The following is a 20,594-nucleotide window of genomic DNA, read 5'->3' as shown; positions in this document are numbered from 1 at the left end:
CCGGCGCTGTGAGTGTACGATTCTTGGTGGCAAGGTCAGCAGGGTGTGTCAATCCTTTTTGCAGGAATTCAGTTCGATTCCCGAAACTTTGCAAATAGTTCTATATACTTTATTTTTTAAATTTTTTTAGCTATTTTTCTTCAATAATCCTAGAGTTACTATGAATTATTCCAAATCATATGTTTAAAAAATAAAATTTAATTTTAAATTGTTTCTATATTTAATCGAAATTTTACGATTCAAGTTCACGCACATGCGCAGATATCATTAATATTCTTAGCATTGTGCTTTTTGATCCAGATTGACACTGTATTGAAGAATTTAAGTTTATAGCCGTGATGGGAATCTTAGGCCGTTCCGGCGCTGTGAGGGTACGAGTCTTGGTGGCAAGATCGGCAGGGTGTGTTAATCATTTTTGCAGGACTTCAGTTCGATTCCCGAAACTTTGCAAATAGTTTTATATACTTTATTTTTTAAAATTTTTTAGCTATTTTTCTCCAATATTCCTACAGTTACTATGAATTATTCCAAATCATATGTCTCAAAAATAAAATTTAAATTCAAAATATTTCTATATTTAATCGAAATTTTACGATTCAAGTTCACGCACATGCGCAGATATCATTAATATTCTTAGCATTGTGCTTTTTGACGAGATTGAAAACGAATTTAAAACTTTCAGTGGATAGCCGTGATGAGAATCTTAGGCCATTCCGGCGCTGTGAGGGTACGAGTCTTGGTGGCAAGATCGGCAGGGTGTGTCAATCCTTTTTGCAGGACTTCAGTTCGATTCCCGATATTTTGCAAATAGTTTTATATACTTTATTTTTTTAATTTATTTTAGCTTTCTCCATTATTCCTAGAGTTGCTATGAATTATTCCAAATCATATGTCTCAAAAATAAAATTTAAACTCAAAATATTTCTATATTTAATCGAAATTTTACGATTCACGTTCACGCACATGCGCAGATATCATTAATATTCTTAGCATTGTGCTTTTTTATCCAGATTGACACTGTATTTAAGACTTTTAGTGGATAGCCGTGATAGGTATCTTAGGCCGTTCCGGCACTGTGAGGGTACGAGTCTTGGTGGGAAGATCGGCAGGGTGTGTCAATCCTTTTTGCAGGACTTCAGTTCGATTCCCGAAACTTTGCAAATTGATTTATATACTTTATTTTTTAAAATTTTTTAGCTATTTTTCTCCAATATTCCTACAGTTACTATGAATTATTCCAAATCATATGTTTAAAAAATAAAATTTAATTTTAAATTGTTTCTATATTTAATCGAAATTTTACGATTCAAGTTCACGCACATGCGCAGATATCATTAATATTCTTAGCATTGTGCTTTTTGATCCAGATTGACACTGTATTGAAGAATTTTAGTTTATAGCCGTGATGGGAATCTTAGGCCGTTCCGGCGCTGTGAGGGTACGAGTCTTGGTGGCAAGATCGGCAGGGTGTGTTAATCATTTTTGCAGGACTTCAGTTCGATTCCCGAAACTTTGCAAATAGTTTTATATACTTTATTTTTTAAAATTTTTTAGCTATTTTTCTCCAATATTCCTACAGTTACTATGAATTATTCCAAATCATATGTCTCAAAAATAAAATTTAAACTCAAAATATTTCTATATTTAATCGAAATTTTACGATTCAAGTTCACGCACATGCGCAGATATCATTAATATTCTTAGCATTGTGCTTTTTGATCCAGATTGACACTGTATTGAAGACTTTTAGTGGATAGCCGTGATGGGAATCTTAGGCCGTTCCGGCGCTGTGAGGGTACGAGTCTTGGTGGTAAGATCGGCAGTTTGTGTCAATCCTTTTTGCAGGACTTCAGTTCGATTCCCGAAACTTTGCAAATAGTTTTATATACTTTATTTTTTTAATTTATTTTAGCTTTCCCCATTATTCCTAGAGTTGCTATGAATTATTCCAAATCATATGTCTCAAAAATAAAATTTAAACTCAAAATATTTCTATATTTAATCGAAATTTTACGATTCACGTTCACGCACATGCGCAGATATCATTAATATTCTTAGCATTGTGCTTTTTGATCCAGATTGACACTGTATTTAAGACTTTTAGTGGATAGCCGTGATGGGTATCTTAGGCCGTTCCGGCGCTGTGAGGGTACGAGTCTTGGTGGCAAGATCGGCAGGTTGTGTCAATCCTTTTTGCAGGACTTCAGTTCGATTCCCGAAACTTTGCAAATAGTTCTATATACTTTATTTTTTAAAATTTTTTAGCTATTTTTCTCCAATATTCCTACAGTTACTATGAATTATTCCAAATCATATGTTTAAAAAATAAAATTTAATTTCAAAACGTTTCTATATTTAATCGAAATTTTACGATTCAAGTTCACACACATGCGCAGATATCATTAATATTCTTAGCATTGTGCTTTTTGATCCAGATTGACACTGTATTTAAGACTTTTAGTGGATAGCCGTGATGGGTATCTTAGGCCGTTCCGGCGCTGTGAGGGTACGAGTCTTGGTGGCAAGATCGGCAGGTTGTGTCAATCCTTTTTGCAGGACTTCAGTTCGATTCCCGAAACTTTGCAAATAGTTCTATATACTTTATTTTTTAAAATTTTTTAGCTATTTTTCTCCAATATTCCTACAGTTACTATGAATTATTCCAAATCATATGTTTAAAAAATAAAATTTAATTTCAAAACGTTTCTATATTTAATCGAAATTTTACGATTCAAGTTCACACACATGCGCAGATATCATTAATATTCTTAGCATTGTGCTTTTTGATCCAGATTGACACTGTATTTAAGACTTTTAGTGGATAGCCGTGATGGGAATCTTAGGCCGTTCCGGCGCTGTAAGGGTATGAGTCATGGTGGCAAGATCGGCAGGGTGTGTCAATCCTTTTTGCAGGACTTCAGTTCGATTCCCGAAACTTTGCAAATAGTTTTATATACTTTATTTTTTTAATTTATTTTAGCTTTCTCCATTATTCCTAGAGTTACTATGAATTATTCCAAATCATATGTCTCAAAAATAAAATTTAAACTCAAAATATTTCTATATTTAATCGAAATTTTACGATTCAAGTTCACGCACATGCGCAGATATCATTAATATTCTTAGCATTGTGCTTTTTGTTCCAGATTGACACTGTATTTAAGACTTTTAGTGGATAGCCGTGAAGGGTATCTTTGGCCGTTCCGGCGCTGTGAGAGTACGAGTCTTGGCGGCAAGATCGGCAGGGTGTGTCAATCCTTTTTGCAGGACTTCAGTTCGATTCCCGAAACTTTGCAAATAGTTTTATATACTTTATTTTTTAAATTTACTTTAGCTTTCTCCATTATTCCTAGAGTTACTATGAATTATTCCAAATCATATGTCTCAAAAATAAAATTGAAACTCAAAATATTTCTATATTTAATCGAAATTTTACGATTCAAGTTCACGCACAGGCGCAGATATCATTAATATTCTTAGCATTGTGCTTTTTGATCCAGATTGACACTGTATTTAAGACTTTTAGTGGATAGCCCTGATGGGTATCTTAGGCCGTTCCGGCGCTGTGAGTGTACGATTCTTGGTGGCAAGGTCAGCAGGGTGTGTCAATCCTTTTTGCAGGACTTCAGTTCGATTCCCGAAACTTTGCAAATAGTTCTATATACTTTATTTTTTAAAATTTTTTAGCTATTTTTCTTCAATAATCCTAGAGTTACTATGAATTATTCCAAATCATATGTTTAAAAAATAAAATTTAATTTTAAATTGTTTCTATATTTAATCGAAATTTTACGATTCAAGTTCACGCACATGCGCAGATATCATTAATATTCTTAGCATTGTGCTTTTTGATCCAGATTGACACTGTATTGAAGAATTTTAGTTTATAGCCGTGATGGGAATCTTAGGCCGTTCCGGCGCTGTGAGGGTATGAGTCTTGGTGGCAAGATCGGCAGGGTGTGTCAATCCTTTTTGCAGGACTTCAGTTCGATTCCCGAAACTTTGCAAATAGTTTTATATACTTTATTTTTTTAATTTATTTTAGCTTTCTCCATTATTCCTAGAGTTACTATGAATTATTCCAAATCATATGTCTCAAAAATAAAATTTAAACTCAAAATATTTCTATATTTAATCGAAATTTTACGATTCAAGTTCACGCACATGCGCAGATATCATTAATATTCTTAGCATTGTGCTTTTTGATCCAGATTGACACTGTATTGAAGAATTTTAGTTTATAGCCGTGATGGGAATCTTAGGCCGTTCCGGCGCTGTGAGGGTACGAGTCTTGGTGGTAAGATCGGCAGTTTGTGTCAATCCTTTTTGCAGGACTTCAGTTCGATTCCCGAAACTTTGCAAATAGTTTTATATACTTTATTTTTTTAATTTATTTTAGCTTTCTCCATTATTCCTAGAGTTGCTATGAATTATTCCAAATCATATGTCTCAAAAATAAAATTTAAACTCAAAATATTTCTATATTTAATCGAAATTTTACGATTCAAGTTCACGCACAGGCGCAGATATCATTAATATTCTTAGCATTGTGCTTTTTGATCCAGATTGACACTGTATTTAAGACTTTTAGTTTATAGCCCTGATGGGTATCTTAGGCTGTTCCGGCGCTGTGAGTGTACGATTCTTGGTGGCAAGGTCAGCAGGGTGTGTCAATCCTTTTTGCAGGACTTCAGTTCGATTCCCGAAACTTTGCAAATAGTTCTATATACTTTATTTTTTAAATTTTTTTAGCTATTTTTCTTCAATAATCCTAGAGTTACTATGAATTATTCCAAATCATATGTTTAAAAAATAAAATTTAATTTTAAATTGTTTCTATATTTAATCGAAATTTTACGATTCAAGTTCACGCACATGCGCAGATATCATTAATATTCTTAGCATTGTGCTTTTTGATCCAGATTGACACTGTATTGAAGAATTTTAGTTTATAGCCGTGATGGGAATCTTAGGCCGTTCCGGCGCTGTGAGGGTACGAGTCTTGGTGGCAAGATCGGCAGGGTGTGTTAATCATTTTTGCAGGACTTCAGTTCGATTCCCGAAACTTTGCAAATAGTTTTATATACTTTATTTTTTAAAATTTTTTAGCTATTTTTCTCCAATATTCCTACAGTTACTATGAATTATTCCAAATCATATGTCTCAAAAATAAAATTTAAACTCAAAATATTTCTATATTTAATCGAAATTTTACGATTCAAGTTCACGCACATGCGCAGATATCATTAATATTCTTAGCATTGTGCTTTTTGACGAGATTGACAACGAATTTAAAACTTTCAGTGGATAGCCGTGATGAGAATCTTAGGCCATTCCGGCGCTGTGAGGGTACGAGTCTTGGTGGCAAGATCGGCAGGGTGTGTCAATCCTTTTTGCAGGACTTCAGTTCGATTCCCGATATTTTGCAAATAGTTTTATATACTTTATTTTTTTAATTTATTTTAGCTTTCTCCATTATTCCTAGAGTTGCTATGAATTATTGCAAATCATATGTCTCAAAAATAAAATTTAAACTCAAAATATTTCTATATTTAATCGAAATTTTACGATTCACGTTCACGCACATGCGCAGATATCATTAATATTCTTAGCATTGTGCTTTTTTATCCAGATTGACACTGTATTGAAGACTTTTAGTGGATAGCCGTGATGGGAATCTTAGGCCGTTCCGGCGCTGTGAGGGTACGAGTCTTGGTGGTAAGATCGGCAGTTTGTGTCAATCCTTTTTGCAGGACTTCAGTTCGATTCCCGAAACTTTGCAAATAGTTTTATATACTTTATTTTTTTAATTTATTTTAGCTTTCCCCATTATTCCTAGAGTTGCTATGAATTATTCCAAATCATATGTCTCAAAAATAAAATTTAAACTCAAAATATTTCTATATTTAATCGAAATTTTACGATTCACGTTCACGCACATGCGCAGATATCATTAATATTCTTAGCATTGTGCTTTTTGATCCAGATTGACACTGTATTTAAGACTTTTAGTGGATAGCCGTGATGGGTATCTTAGGCCGTTCCGGCGCTGTGAGGGTACGAGTCTTGGTGGCAAGATCGGCAGGTTGTGTCAATCCTTTTTGCAGGACTTCAGTTCGATTCCCGAAACTTTGCAAATAGTTCTATATACTTTATTTTTTAAAATTTTTTAGCTATTTTTCTCCAATATTCCTACAGTTACTATGAATTATTCCAAATCATATGTTTAAAAAATAAAATTTAATTTCAAAACGTTTCTATATTTAATCGAAATTTTACGATTCAAGTTCACACACATGCGCAGATATCATTAATATTCTTAGCATTGTGCTTTTTGATCCAGATTGACACTGTATTTAAGACTTTTAGTGGATAGCCGTGATGGGAATCTTAGGCCGTTCCGGCGCTGTAAGGGTATGAGTCATGGTGGCAAGATCGGCAGGGTGTGTCAATCCTTTTTGCAGGACTTCAGTTCGATTCCCGAAACTTTGCAAATAGTTTTATATACTTTATTTTTTTAATTTATTTTAGCTTTCTCCATTATTCCTAGAGTTACTATGAATTATTCCAAATCATATGTCTCAAAAATAAAATTTAAACTCAAAATATTTCTATATTTAATCGAAATTTTACGATTCAAGTTCACGCACATGCGCAGATATCATTAATATTCTTAGCATTGTGCTTTTTGTTCCAGATTGACACTGTATTTAAGACTTTTAGTGGATAGCCGTGAAGGGTATCTTTGGCCGTTCCGGCGCTGTGAGAGTACGAGTCTTGGCGGCAAGATCGGCAGGGTGTGTCAATCCTTTTTGCAGGACTTCAGTTCGATTCCCGAAACTTTGCAAATAGTTTTATATACTTTATTTTTTAAATTTACTTTAGCTTTCTCCATTATTCCTAGAGTTACTATGAATTATTCCAAATCATATGTCTCAAAAATAAAATTGAAACTCAAAATATTTCTATATTTAATCGAAATTTTACGATTCAAGTTCACGCACAGGCGCAGATATCATTAATATTCTTAGCATTGTGCTTTTTGATCCAGATTGACACTGTATTTAAGACTTTTAGTGGATAGCCCTGATGGGTATCTTAGGCCGTTCCGGCGCTGTGAGTGTACGATTCTTGGTGGCAAGGTCAGCAGGGTGTGTCAATCCTTTTTGCAGGACTTCAGTTCGATTCCCGAAACTTTGCAAATAGTTCTATATACTTTATTTTTTAAAATTTTTTAGCTATTTTTCTTCAATAATCCTAGAGTTACTATGAATTATTCCAAATCATATGTTTAAAAAATAAAATTTAATTTTAAATTGTTTCTATATTTAATCGAAATTTTACGATTCAAGTTCACGCACATGCGCAGATATCATTAATATTCTTAGCATTGTGCTTTTTGATCCAGATTGGCACTGTATTGAAGAATTTTAGTTTATAGCCGTGATGGGAATCTTAGGCCGTTCCGGCGCTGTGAGGGTACGAGTCTTGGTGGCAAGATCGGCAGGGTGTGTTAATCATTTTTGCAGGACTTCAGTTCGATTCCCGAAACTTTGCAAATAGTTTTATATACTTTATTTTTTAAAATTTTTTAGCTATTTTTCTCCAATATTCCTACAGTTACTATGAATTATTCCAAATCATATGTCTCAAAAATAAAATTTAAACTCAAAATATTTCTATATTTAATCGAAATTTTACGATTCACGTTCACGCACATGCGCAGATATCATTAATATTCTTAGCATTGTGCTTTTTGATCCAGATTGACACTGTATTTAAGACTTTTAGTGGATAGCCGTGATGGGTATCTTAGGCCGTTCCGGCGCTGTGAGGGTACGAGTCTTGGTGGCAAGATCGGCAGGTTGTGTCAATCCTTTTTGCAGGACTTCAGTTCGATTCCCGAAACTTTGCAAATAGTTCTATATACTTTATTTTTTAAAATTTTTTAGCTATTTTTCTCCAATATTCCTACAGTTACTATGAATTATTCCAAATCATATGTTTAAAAAATAAAATTTAATTTCAAAACGTTTCTATATTTAATCGAAATTTTACGATTCAAGTTCACACACATGCGCAGATATCATTAATATTCTTAGCATTGTGCTTTTTGATCCAGATTGACACTGTATTTAAGACTTTTAGAGGATAGCCGTGATGGGAATCTTAGGCCGTTCCGGCGCTGTAAGGGTATGAGTCTTGGTGGCAAGATCGGCAGGGTGTGTCAATCCTTTTTGCAGGACTTCAGTTCGATTCCCGAAACTTTGCAAATAGTTTTATATACTTTATTTTTTAAATTTACTTTAGCTTTCTCCATTATTCCTAGAGTTACTATGAATTATTCCAAATCATATGTCTCAAAAATAAAATTGAAACTCAAAATATTTCTATATTTAATCGAAATTTTACGATTCAAGTTCACGCACAGGCGCAGATATCATTAATATTCTTAGCATTGTGCTTTTTGATCCAGATTGACACTGTATTTAAGACTTTTAGTGGATAGCCCTGATGGGTATCTTAGGCCGTTCCGGCGCTGTGAGTGTACGATTCTTGGTGGCAAGGTCAGCAGGGTGTGTCAATCCTTTTTGCAGGACTTCAGTTCGATTCCCGAAACTTTGCAAATAGTTCTATATACTTTATTTTTTAAAATTTTTTAGCTATTTTTCTTCAATAATCCTAGAGTTACTATGAATTATTCCAAATCATATGTTTAAAAAATAAAATTTAATTTTAAATTGTTTCTATATTTAATCGAAATTTTACGATTCAAGTTCACGCACATGCGCAGATATCATTAATATTCTTAGCATTGTGCTTTTTGATCCAGATTGACACTGTATTGAAGAATTTTAGTTTATAGCCGTGATGGGAATCTTAGGCCGTTCCGGCGCTGTGAGGGTACGAGTCTTGGTGGCAAGATCGGCAGGGTGTGTTAATCATTTTTGCAGGACTTCAGTTCGATTCCCGAAACTTTGCAAATAGTTTTATATACTTTATTTTTTAAAATTTTTTAGCTATTTTTCTCCAATATTCCTACAGTTACTATGAATTATTCCAAATCATATGTCTCAAAAATAAAATTTAAACTCAAAATATTTCTATATTTAATCGAAATTTTACGATTCACGTTCACGCACATGCGCAGATATCATTAATATTCTTAGCATTGTGCTTTTTGATCCAGATTGACACTGTATTTAAGACTTTTAGTGGATAGCCGTGATGGGTATCTTAGGCCGTTCCGGCGCTGTGAGGGTACGAGTCTTGGTGGCAAGATCGGCAGGTTGTGTCAATCCTTTTTGCAGGACTTCAGTTCGATTCCCGAAACTTTGCAAATAGTTCTATATACTTTATTTTTTAAAATTTTTTAGCTATTTTTCTCCAATATTCCTACAGTTACTATGAATTATTCCAAATCATATGTTTAAAAAATAAAATTTAAACTCAAAATATTTCTATATTTAATCGAAATTTTACGATTCAAGTTCACGCACATGCGCAGATATCATTAATATTCTTAGCATTGTGCTTTTTGACGAGATTGACAACGAATTTAAAACTTTCAGTGGATAGCCGTGATGAGAATCTTAGGCCATTCCGGCGCTGTGAGGGTACGAGTCTTGGTGGCAAGATCGGCAGGGTGTGTCAATCCTTTTTGCAGGACTTCAGTTCGATTCCCGATATTTTGCAAATAGTTTTATATACTTTATTTTTTTAATTTATTTTAGCTTTCTCCATTATTCCTAGAGTTGCTATGAATTATTCCAAATCATATGTCTCAAAAATAAAATTTAAACTCAAAATATTTCTATATTTAATCGAAATTTTACGATTCACGTTCACGCACATGCGCAGATATCATTAATATTCTTAGCATTGTGCTTTTTTATCCAGATTGACACTGTATTGAAGACTTTTAGTGGATAGCCGTGATGGGAATCTTAGGCCGTTCCGGCGCTGTGAGGGTACGAGTCTTGGTGGTAAGATCGGCAGTTTGTGTCAATCCTTTTTGCAGGACTTCAGTTCGATTCCCGAAACTTTGCAAATAGTTTTATATACTTTATTTTTTTAATTTATTTTAGCTTTCCCCATTATTCCTAGAGTTGCTATGAATTATTCCAAATCATATGTCTCAAAAATAAAATTTAAACTCAAAATATTTCTATATTTAATCGAAATTTTACGATTCACGTTCACGCACATGCGCAGATATCATTAATATTCTTAGCATTGTGCTTTTTGATCCAGATTGACACTGTATTTAAGACTTTTAGTGGATAGCCGTGATGGGTATCTTAGGCCGTTCCGGCGCTGTGAGGGTACGAGTCTTGGTGGCAAGATCGGCAGGTTGTGTCAATCCTTTTTGCAGGACTTCAGTTCGATTCCCGAAACTTTGCAAATAGTTCTATATACTTTATTTTTTAAAATTTTTTAGCTATTTTTCTCCAATATTCCTACAGTTACTATGAATTATTCCAAATCATATGTTTAAAAAATAAAATTTAATTTCAAAACGTTTCTATATTTAATCGAAATTTTACGATTCAAGTTCACACACATGCGCAGATATCATTAATATTCTTAGCATTGTGCTTTTTGATCCAGATTGACACTGTATTTAAGACTTTTAGTGGATAGCCGTGATGGGTATCTTAGGCCGTTCCGGCGCTGTGAGGGTACGAGTCTTGGTGGCAAGATCGGCAGGTTGTGTCAATCCTTTTTGCAGGACTTCAGTTCGATTCCCGAAACTTTGCAAATAGTTCTATATACTTTATTTTTTAAAATTTTTTAGCTATTTTTCTCCAATATTCCTACAGTTACTATGAATTATTCCAAATCATATGTTTAAAAAATAAAATTTAATTTCAAAACGTTTCTATATTTAATCGAAATTTTACGATTCAAGTTCACACACATGCGCAGATATCATTAATATTCTTAGCATTGTGCTTTTTGATCCAGATTGACACTGTATTTAAGACTTTTAGTGGATAGCCGTGATGGGAATCTTAGGCCGTTCCGGCGCTGTAAGGGTATGAGTCATGGTGGCAAGATCGGCAGGGTGTGTCAATCCTTTTTGCAGGACTTCAGTTCGATTCCCGAAACTTTGCAAATAGTTTTATATACTTTATTTTTTTAATTTATTTTAGCTTTCTCCATTATTCCTAGAGTTACTATGAATTATTCCAAATCATATGTCTCAAAAATAAAATTTAAACTCAAAATATTTCTATATTTAATCGAAATTTTACGATTCAAGTTCACGCACATGCGCAGATATCATTAATATTCTTAGCATTGTGCTTTTTGTTCCAGATTGACACTGTATTTAAGACTTTTAGTGGATAGCCGTGAAGGGTATCTTTGGCCGTTCCGGCGCTGTGAGAGTACGAGTCTTGGCGGCAAGATCGGCAGGGTGTGTCAATCCTTTTTGCAGGACTTCAGTTCGATTCCCGAAACTTTGCAAATAGTTTTATATACTTTATTTTTTAAATTTACTTTAGCTTTCTCCATTATTCCTAGAGTTACTATGAATTATTCCAAATCATATGTCTCAAAAATAAAATTGAAACTCAAAATATTTCTATATTTAATCGAAATTTTACGATTCAAGTTCACGCACAGGCGCAGATATCATTAATATTCTTAGCATTGTGCTTTTTGATCCAGATTGACACTGTATTTAAGACTTTTAGTGGATAGCCCTGATGGGTATCTTAGGCCGTTCCGGCGCTGTGAGTGTACGATTCTTGGTGGCAAGGTCAGCAGGGTGTGTCAATCCTTTTTGCAGGACTTCAGTTCGATTCCCGAAACTTTGCAAATAGTTCTATATACTTTATTTTTTAAAATTTTTTAGCTATTTTTCTTCAATAATCCTAGAGTTACTATGAATTATTCCAAATCATATGTTTAAAAAATAAAATTTAATTTTAAATTGTTTCTATATTTAATCGAAATTTTACGATTCAAGTTCACGCACATGCGCAGATATCATTAATATTCTTAGCATTGTGCTTTTTGATCCAGATTGACACTGTATTGAAGAATTTTAGTTTATAGCCGTGATGGGAATCTTAGGCCGTTCCGGCGCTGTGAGGGTACGAGTCTTGGTGGCAAGATCGGCAGGGTGTGTTAATCATTTTTGCAGGACTTCAGTTCGATTCCCGAAACTTTGCAAATAGTTTTATATACTTTATTTTTTAAAATTTTTTAGCTATTTTTCTCCAATATTCCTACAGTTACTATGAATTATTCCAAATCATATGTCTCAAAAATAAAATTTAAACTCAAAATATTTCTATATTTAATCGAAATTTTACGATTCACGTTCACGCACATGCGCAGATATCATTAATATTCTTAGCATTGTGCTTTTTGATCCAGATTGACACTGTATTTAAGACTTTTAGTGGATAGCCGTGATGGGTATCTTAGGCCGTTCCGGCGCTGTGAGGGTACGAGTCTTGGTGGCAAGATCGGCAGGTTGTGTCAATCCTTTTTGCAGGACTTCAGTTCGATTCCCGAAACTTTGCAAATAGTTCTATATACTTTATTTTTTAAAATTTTTTAGCTATTTTTCTCCAATATTCCTACAGTTACTATGAATTATTCCAAATCATATGTTTAAAAAATAAAATTTAATTTCAAAACGTTTCTATATTTAATCGAAATTTTACGATTCAAGTTCACACACATGCGCAGATATCATTAATATTCTTAGCATTGTGCTTTTTGATCCAGATTGACACTGTATTTAAGACTTTTAGAGGATAGCCGTGATGGGAATCTTAGGCCGTTCCGGCGCTGTAAGGGTATGAGTCTTGGTGGCAAGATCGGCAGGGTGTGTCAATCCTTTTTGCAGGACTTCAGTTCGATTCCCGAAACTTTGCAAATAGTTTTATATACTTTATTTTTTTAATTTATTTTAGCTTTCTCCATTATTCCTAGAGTTACTATGAATTATTCCAAATCATATGTCTCAAAAATAAAATTTAAACTCAAAATATTTCTATATTTAATCGAAATTTTACGATTCAAGTTCACGCACATGCGCAGATATCATTAATATTCTTAGCATTGTGCTTTTTGTTCCAGATTGACACTGTATTTAAGACTTTTAGTGGATAGCCGTGATGGGTATCTTTGGCCGTTCCGGCGCTGTGAGAGTACGAGTCTTGGCGGCAAGATCGGCAGGGTGTGTCAATCCTTTTTGCAGGACTTCAGTTCGATTCCCGAAACTTTGCAAATAGTTTTATATACTTTATTTTTTAAATTTACTTTAGCTTTCTCCATTATTCCTAGAGTTACTATGAATTATTCCAAATCATATGTCTCAAAAATAAAATTGAAACTCAAAATATTTCTATATTTAATCGAAATTTTACGATTCAAGTTCACGCACAGGCGCAGATATCATTAATATTCTTAGCATTGTGCTTTTTGATCCAGATTGACACTGTATTTAAGACTTTTAGTGGATAGCCCTGATGGGTATCTTAGGCCGTTCCGGCGCTGTGAGTGTACGATTCTTGGTGGCAAGGTCAGCAGGGTGTGTCAATCCTTTTTGCAGGACTTCAGTTCGATTCCCGAAACTTTGCAAATAGTTCTATATACTTTATTTTTTAAATTTTTTTAGCTATTTTTCTTCAATAATCCTAGAGTTACTATGAATTATTCCAAATCATATGTTTAAAAAATAAAATTTAATTTTAAATTGTTTCTATATTTAATCGAAATTTTACGATTCAAGTTCACGCACATGCGCAGATATCATTAATATTCTTAGCATTGTGCTTTTTGATCCAGATTGACACTGTATTGAAGAATTTTAGTTTATAGCCGTGATGGGAATCTTAGGCCGTTCCGGCGCTGTGAGGGTACGAGTCTTGGTGGCAAGATCGGCAGGGTGTGTTAATCATTTTTGCAGGACTTCAGTTCGATTCCCGAAACTTTGCAAATAGTTTTATATACTTTATTTTTTAAAATTTTTTAGCTATTTTTCTCCAATATTCCTACAGTTACTATGAATTATTCCAAATCATATGTCTCAAAAATAAAATTTAAACTCAAAATATTTCTATATTTAATCGAAATTTTACGATTCAAGTTCACGCACATGCGCAGATATCATTAATATTCTTAGCATTGTGCTTTTTGACGAGATTGACAACGAATTTAAAACTTTCAGTGGATAGCCGTGATGAGAATCTTAGGCCATTCCGGCGCTGTGAGGGTACGAGTCTTGGTGGCAAGATCGGCGGGGTGTGTCAATCCTTTTTGCAGGACTTCAGTTCGATTCCCGATATTTTGCAAATAGTTTTATATACTTTATTTTTTTAATTTATTTTAGCTTTCTCCATTATTCCTAGAGTTGCTATGAATTATTCCAAATCATATGTCTCAAAAATAAAATTTAAACTCAAAATATTTCTATATTTAATCGAAATTTTACGATTCACGTTCACGCACATGCGCAGATATCATTAATATTCTTAGCATTGTGCTTTTTTATCCAGATTGACACTGTATTGAAGACTTTTAGTGGATAGCCGTGATGGGAATCTTAGGCCGTTCCGGCGCTGTGAGGGTACGAGTCTTGGTGGTAAGATCGGCAGTTTGTGTCAATCCTTTTTGCAGGACTTCAGTTCGATTCCCGAAACTTTGCAAATAGTTTTATATACTTTATTTTTTTAATTTATTTTAGCTTTCCCCATTATTCCTAGAGTTGCTATGAATTATTCCAAATCATATGTCTCAAAAATAAAATTTAAACTCAAAATATTTCTATATTTAATCGAAATTTTACGATTCACGTTCACGCACATGCGCAGATATCATTAATATTCTTAGCATTGTGCTTTTTGATCCAGATTGACACTGTATTTAAGACTTTTAGTGGATAGCCGTGATGGGTATCTTAGGCCGTTCCGGCGCTGTGAGGGTACGAGTCTTGGTGGCAAGATCGGCAGGTTGTGTCAATCCTTTTTGCAGGACTTCAGTTCGATTCCCGAAACTTTGCAAATAGTTCTATATACTTTATTTTTTAAAATTTTTTAGCTATTTTTCTCCAATATTCCTACAGTTACTATGAATTATTCCAAATCATATGTTTAAAAAATAAAATTTAATTTCAAAACGTTTCTATATTTAATCGAAATTTTACGATTCAAGTTCACACACATGCGCAGATATCATTAATATTCTTAGCATTGTGCTTTTTGATCCAGATTGACACTGTATTTAAGACTTTTAGAGGATAGCCGTGATGGGAATCTTAGGCCGTTCCGGCGCTGTAAGGGTATGAGTCTTGGTGGCAAGATCGGCAGGGTGTGTCAATCCTTTTTGCAGGACTTCAGTTCGATTCCCGAAACTTTGCAAATAGTTTTATATACTTTATTTTTTTAATTTATTTTAGCTTTCTCCATTATTCCTAGAGTTACTATGAATTATTCCAAATCATATGTCTCAAAAATAAAATTTAAACTCAAAATATTTCTATATTTAATCGAAATTTTACGATTCAAGTTCACGCACATGCGCAGATATCATTAATATTCTTAGCATTGTGCTTTTTGTTCCAGATTGACACTGTATTTAAGACTTTTAGTGGATAGCCGTGATGGGTATCTTTGGCCGTTCCGGCGCTGTGAGAGTACGAGTCTTGGCGGCAAGATCGGCAGGGTGTGTCAATCCTTTTTGCAGGACTTCAGTTCGATTCCCGAAACTTTGCAAATAGTTTTATATACTTTATTTTTTAAATTTACTTTAGCTTTCTCCATTATTCCTAGAGTTACTATGAATTATTCCAAATCATATGTCTCAAAAATAAAATTGAAACTCAAAATATTTCTATATTTAATCGAAATTTTACGATTCAAGTTCACGCACAGGCGCAGATATCATTAATATTCTTAGCATTGTGCTTTTTGATCCAGATTGACACTGTATTTAAGACTTTTAGTGGATAGCCCTGATGGGTATCTTAGGCCGTTCCGGCGCTGTGAGTGTACGATTCTTGGTGGCAAGGTCAGCAGGGTGTGTCAATCCTTTTTGCAGGACTTCAGTTCGATTCCCGAAACTTTGCAAATAGTTCTATATACTTTATTTTTTAAATTTTTTTAGCTATTTTTCTTCAATAATCCTAGAGTTACTATGAATTATTCCAAATCATATGTTTAAAAAATAAAATTTAATTTTAAATTGTTTCTATATTTAATCGAAATTTTACGATTCAAGTTCACGCACATGCGCAGATATCATTAATATTCTTAGCATTGTGCTTTTTGATCCAGATTGACACTGTATTGAAGAATTTTAGTTTATAGCCGTGATGGGAATCTTAGGCCGTTCCGGCGCTGTGAGGGTACGAGTCTTGGTGGCAAGATCGGCAGGGTGTGTTAATCATTTTTGCAGGACTTCAGTTCGATTCCCGAAACTTTGCAAATAGTTTTATATACTTTATTTTTTAAAATTTTTTAGCTATTTTTCTCCAATATTCCTACAGTTACTATGAATTATTCCAAATCATATGTCTCAAAAATAAAATTTAAACTCAAAATATTTCTATATTTAATCGAAATTTTACGATTCAAGTTCACGCACATGCGCAGATATCATTAATATTCTTAGCATTGTGCTTTTTGACGAGATTGACAACGAATTTAAAACTTTCAGTGGATAGCCGTGATGAGAATCTTAGGCCATTCCGGCGCTGTGAGGGTACGAGTCTTGGTGGCAAGATCGGCAGGGTGTGTCAATCCTTTTTGCAGGACGTCAGTTCGATTCCCGAAACTTAGCAAATAGTTTTATATACTTTATTTTTTTAATTTATTTTAGCTTTCTCCATTATTCCTAGAGTTGCTATGAATTATTCCAAATCATATGTCTCAAAAATAAAATTTAAACTCAAAATATTTCTATATTTAATCGAAATTTTACGATTCACGTTCACGCACATGCGCAGATATCATTAATATTCTTAGCATTGTGCTTTTTTATCCAGATTGACACTGTATTGAAGACTTTTAGTGGATAGCCGTGATGGGAATCTTAGGCCGTTCCGGCGCTGTGAGGGTACGAGTCTTGGTGGTAAGATCGGCAGTTTGTGTCAATCCTTTTTGCAGGACTTCAGTTCGATTCCCGAAACTTTGCAAATAGTTTTATATACTTTATTTTTTTAATTTATTTTAGCTTTCCCCATTATTCCTAGAGTTGCTATGAATTATTCCAAATCATATGTCTCAAAAATAAAATTTAAACTCAAAATATTTCTATATTTAATCGAAATTTTACGATTCACGTTCACGCACATGCGCAGATATCATTAATATTCTTAGCATTGTGCTTTTTGATCCAGATTGACACTGTATTTAAGACTTTTAGTGGATAGCCGTGATGGGTATCTTAGGCCGTTCCGGCGCTGTGAGGGTACGAGTCTTGGTGGCAAGATCGGCAGGTTGTGTCAATCCTTTTTGCAGGACTTCAGTTCGATTCCCGAAACTTTGCAAATAGTTCTATATACTTTATTTTTTAAAATTTTTTAGCTATTTTTCTCCAATATTCCTACAGTTACTATGAATTATTCCAAATCATATGTTTAAAAAATAAAATTTAATTTCAAAACGTTTCTATATTTAATCGAAATTTTACGATTCAAGTTCACACACATGCGCAGATATCATTAATATTCTTAGCATTGTGCTTTTTGATCCAGATTGACACTGTATTTAAGACTTTTAGAGGATAGCCGTGATGGGAATCTTAGGCCGTTCCGGCGCTGTAAGGGTATGAGTCTTGGTGGCAAGATCGGCAGGGTGTGTCAATCCTTTTTGCAGGACTTCAGTTCGATTCCCGAAACTTTGCAAATAGTTTTATATACTTTATTTTTTTAATTTATTTTAGCTTTCTCCATTATTCCTAGAGTTACTATGAATTATTCCAAATCATATGTCTCAAAAATAAAATTTAAACTCAAAATATTTCTATATTTAATCGAAATTTTACGATTCAAGTTCACGCACATGCGCAGATATCATTAATATTCTTAGCATTGTGCTTTTTGTTCCAGATTGACACTGTATTTAAGACTTTTAGTGGATAGCCGTGATGGGTATCTTTGGCCGTTCCGGCGCTGTGAGAGTACGAGTCTTGGCGGCAAGATCGGCAGGGTGTGTCAATCCTTTTTGCAGGACTTCAGTTCGATTCCCGAAACTTTGCAAATAGTTTTATATACTTTATTTTTTAAATTTACTTTAGCTTTCTCCATTATTCCTAGAGTTACTATGAATTATTCCAAATCATATGTCTCAAAAATAAAATTGAAACTCAAAATATTTCTATATTTAATCGAAATTTTACGATTCAAGTTCACGCACAGGCGCAGATATCATTAATATTCTTAGCATTGTGCTTTTTGATCCAGATTGACACTGTATTTAAGACTTTTAGTGGATAGCCCTGATGGGTATCTTAGGCCGTTCCGGCGCTGTGAGTGTACGATTCTTGGTGGCAAGGTCAGCAGGGTGTGTCAATCCTTTTTGCAGGACTTCAGTTCGATTCCCGAAACTTTGCAAATAGTTCTATATACTTTATTTTTTAAATTTTTTTAGCTATTTTTCTTCAATAATCCTAGAGTTACTATGAATTATTCCAAATCATATGTTTAAAAAATAAAATTTAATTTTAAATTGTTTCTATATTTAATCGAAATTTTACGATTCAAGTTCACGCACATGCGCAGATATCATTAATATTCTTAGCATTGTGCTTTTTGATCCAGATTGACACTGTATTGAAGAATTTTAGTTTATAGCCGTGATGGGAATCTTAGGCCGTTCCGGCGCTGTGAGGGTACGAGTCTTGGTGGCAAGATCGGCAGGGTGTGTTAATCATTTTTGCAGGACTTCAGTTCGATTCCCGAAACTTTGCAAATAGTTTTATATACTTTATTTTTTAAAATTTTTTAGCTATTTTTCTCCAATATTCCTACAGTTACTATGAATTATTCCAAATCATATGTCTCAAAAATAAAATTTAAACTCAAAATATTTCTATATTTAATCGAAATTTTACGATTCAAGTTCACGCACATGCGCAGATATCATTAATATTCTTAGCATTGTGCTTTTTGACGAGATTGACAACGAATTTAAAACTTTCAGTGGATAGCCGTGATGAGAATCTTAGGCCATTCCGGCGCTGTGAGGGTACGAGTCTTGGTGGCAAGATCGGCAGGGTGTGTCAATCCTTTTTGCAGGACTTCAGTTCGATTCCCGATATTTTGCAAATAGTTTTATATACTTTATTTTTTTAATTTATTTTAGCTTTCTCCATTATTCCTAGAGTTGCTATGAATTATTCCAAATCATATGTCTCAAAAATAAAATTTAAACTCAAAATATTTCTATATTTAATCGAAATTTTACGATTCACGTTCACGCACATGCGCAGATATCATTAATATTCTTAGCATTGTGCTTTTTTATCCAGATTGACACTGTATTTAAGACTTTTAGTGGATAGCCGTGATAGGTATCTTAGGCCGTTCCGGCACTGTGAGGGTACGAGTCTTGGTGGGAAGATCGGCAGGGTGTGTCAATCCTTTTTGCAGGACTTCAGTTCGATTCCCGAAACTTTGCAAATTGATTTATATACTTTATTTTTTAAAATTTTTTAGCTATTTTTCTCCAATATTCCTACAGTTACTATGAATTATTCCAAATCATATGTTTAAAAAATAAAATTTAATTTCAAAATGTTTCTATATTTAATCGAAATTTTACGATTCAAGTTCACGCACATGCGCAGATATCATTAATATTCTTAACATTGTGCTTTTTGACGAGATTGACAACGTATTTAAAACTTTCAATGGATAGCCGTGATGAGAATCTTTGGCCGTTCCGGCGCTGTAAGGGTATGAGTCTTGGTGGCAAGATCGGCAGGGTGTGTCAATCCTTTTTGCAGGACTTCAGTTCGATTCCCGAAACTTTGCAAATAGTTTTATATACTTTATTTTTTTAATTTATTTTAGCTTTCTCCATTATTCCTAGAGTTACTATGAATTATTCCAAATCATATGTCTCAAAAATAAAATTTAAACTCAAAATATTTCTATATTTAATCGAAATTTTACGATTCAAGTTCACGCACATGCGCAGATATCATTAATATTCTTAGCATTGTGCTTTTTGTTCCAGATTGACACTGTATTTAAGACTTTTAGTGGATAGCCGTGATGGGTATCTTTGGCCGTTCCGGCGCTGTGAGAGTACGAGTCTTGGCGGCAAGATCGGCAGGGTGTGTCAATCCTTTTTGCAGGACTTCAGTTCGATTCCCGAAACTTTGCAAATATTTTTATATACTTTATTTTTTAAATTTAATTTAGCATTCTCCATTATTCCTAGAGTTACTATGAATTATTCCAAATCATATGTCTCAAAAATAAAATTGAAACTCAAAATATTTCTATATTTAATCGAAATTTTACGATTCAAGTTCACGCACATGCGCAGATATCATTAATATTCTTAGCATTGTGCTTTTTGATCCAGATTGACACTGTATTTAAGACTTTTAGTGGATAGCCG

At 33.7% G+C, this 20,594-nt stretch overlaps 1 protein-coding gene across 4 annotated transcripts in view; it reads left to right on the top strand.

Moving 5' to 3' along the window:
* Positions 1-20,594, top strand: part of LOC129962088 (multiple epidermal growth factor-like domains protein 11) — a 308,991-nt gene that overhangs the window by 205,314 nt on the left and 83,083 nt on the right. The window lies entirely within an intron of this gene.

The sequence above is a fragment of the Argiope bruennichi genome, chromosome 2, assembly GCF_947563725.1.
Source record: "Argiope bruennichi chromosome 2, qqArgBrue1.1, whole genome shotgun sequence".
In the NCBI taxonomy this organism is placed as follows: domain Eukaryota; kingdom Metazoa; phylum Arthropoda; class Arachnida; order Araneae; family Araneidae; genus Argiope; species Argiope bruennichi.
Note: the sequence above shows the minus strand (reverse complement) of the source record. Positions and strands in the feature narration are given on the sequence as shown.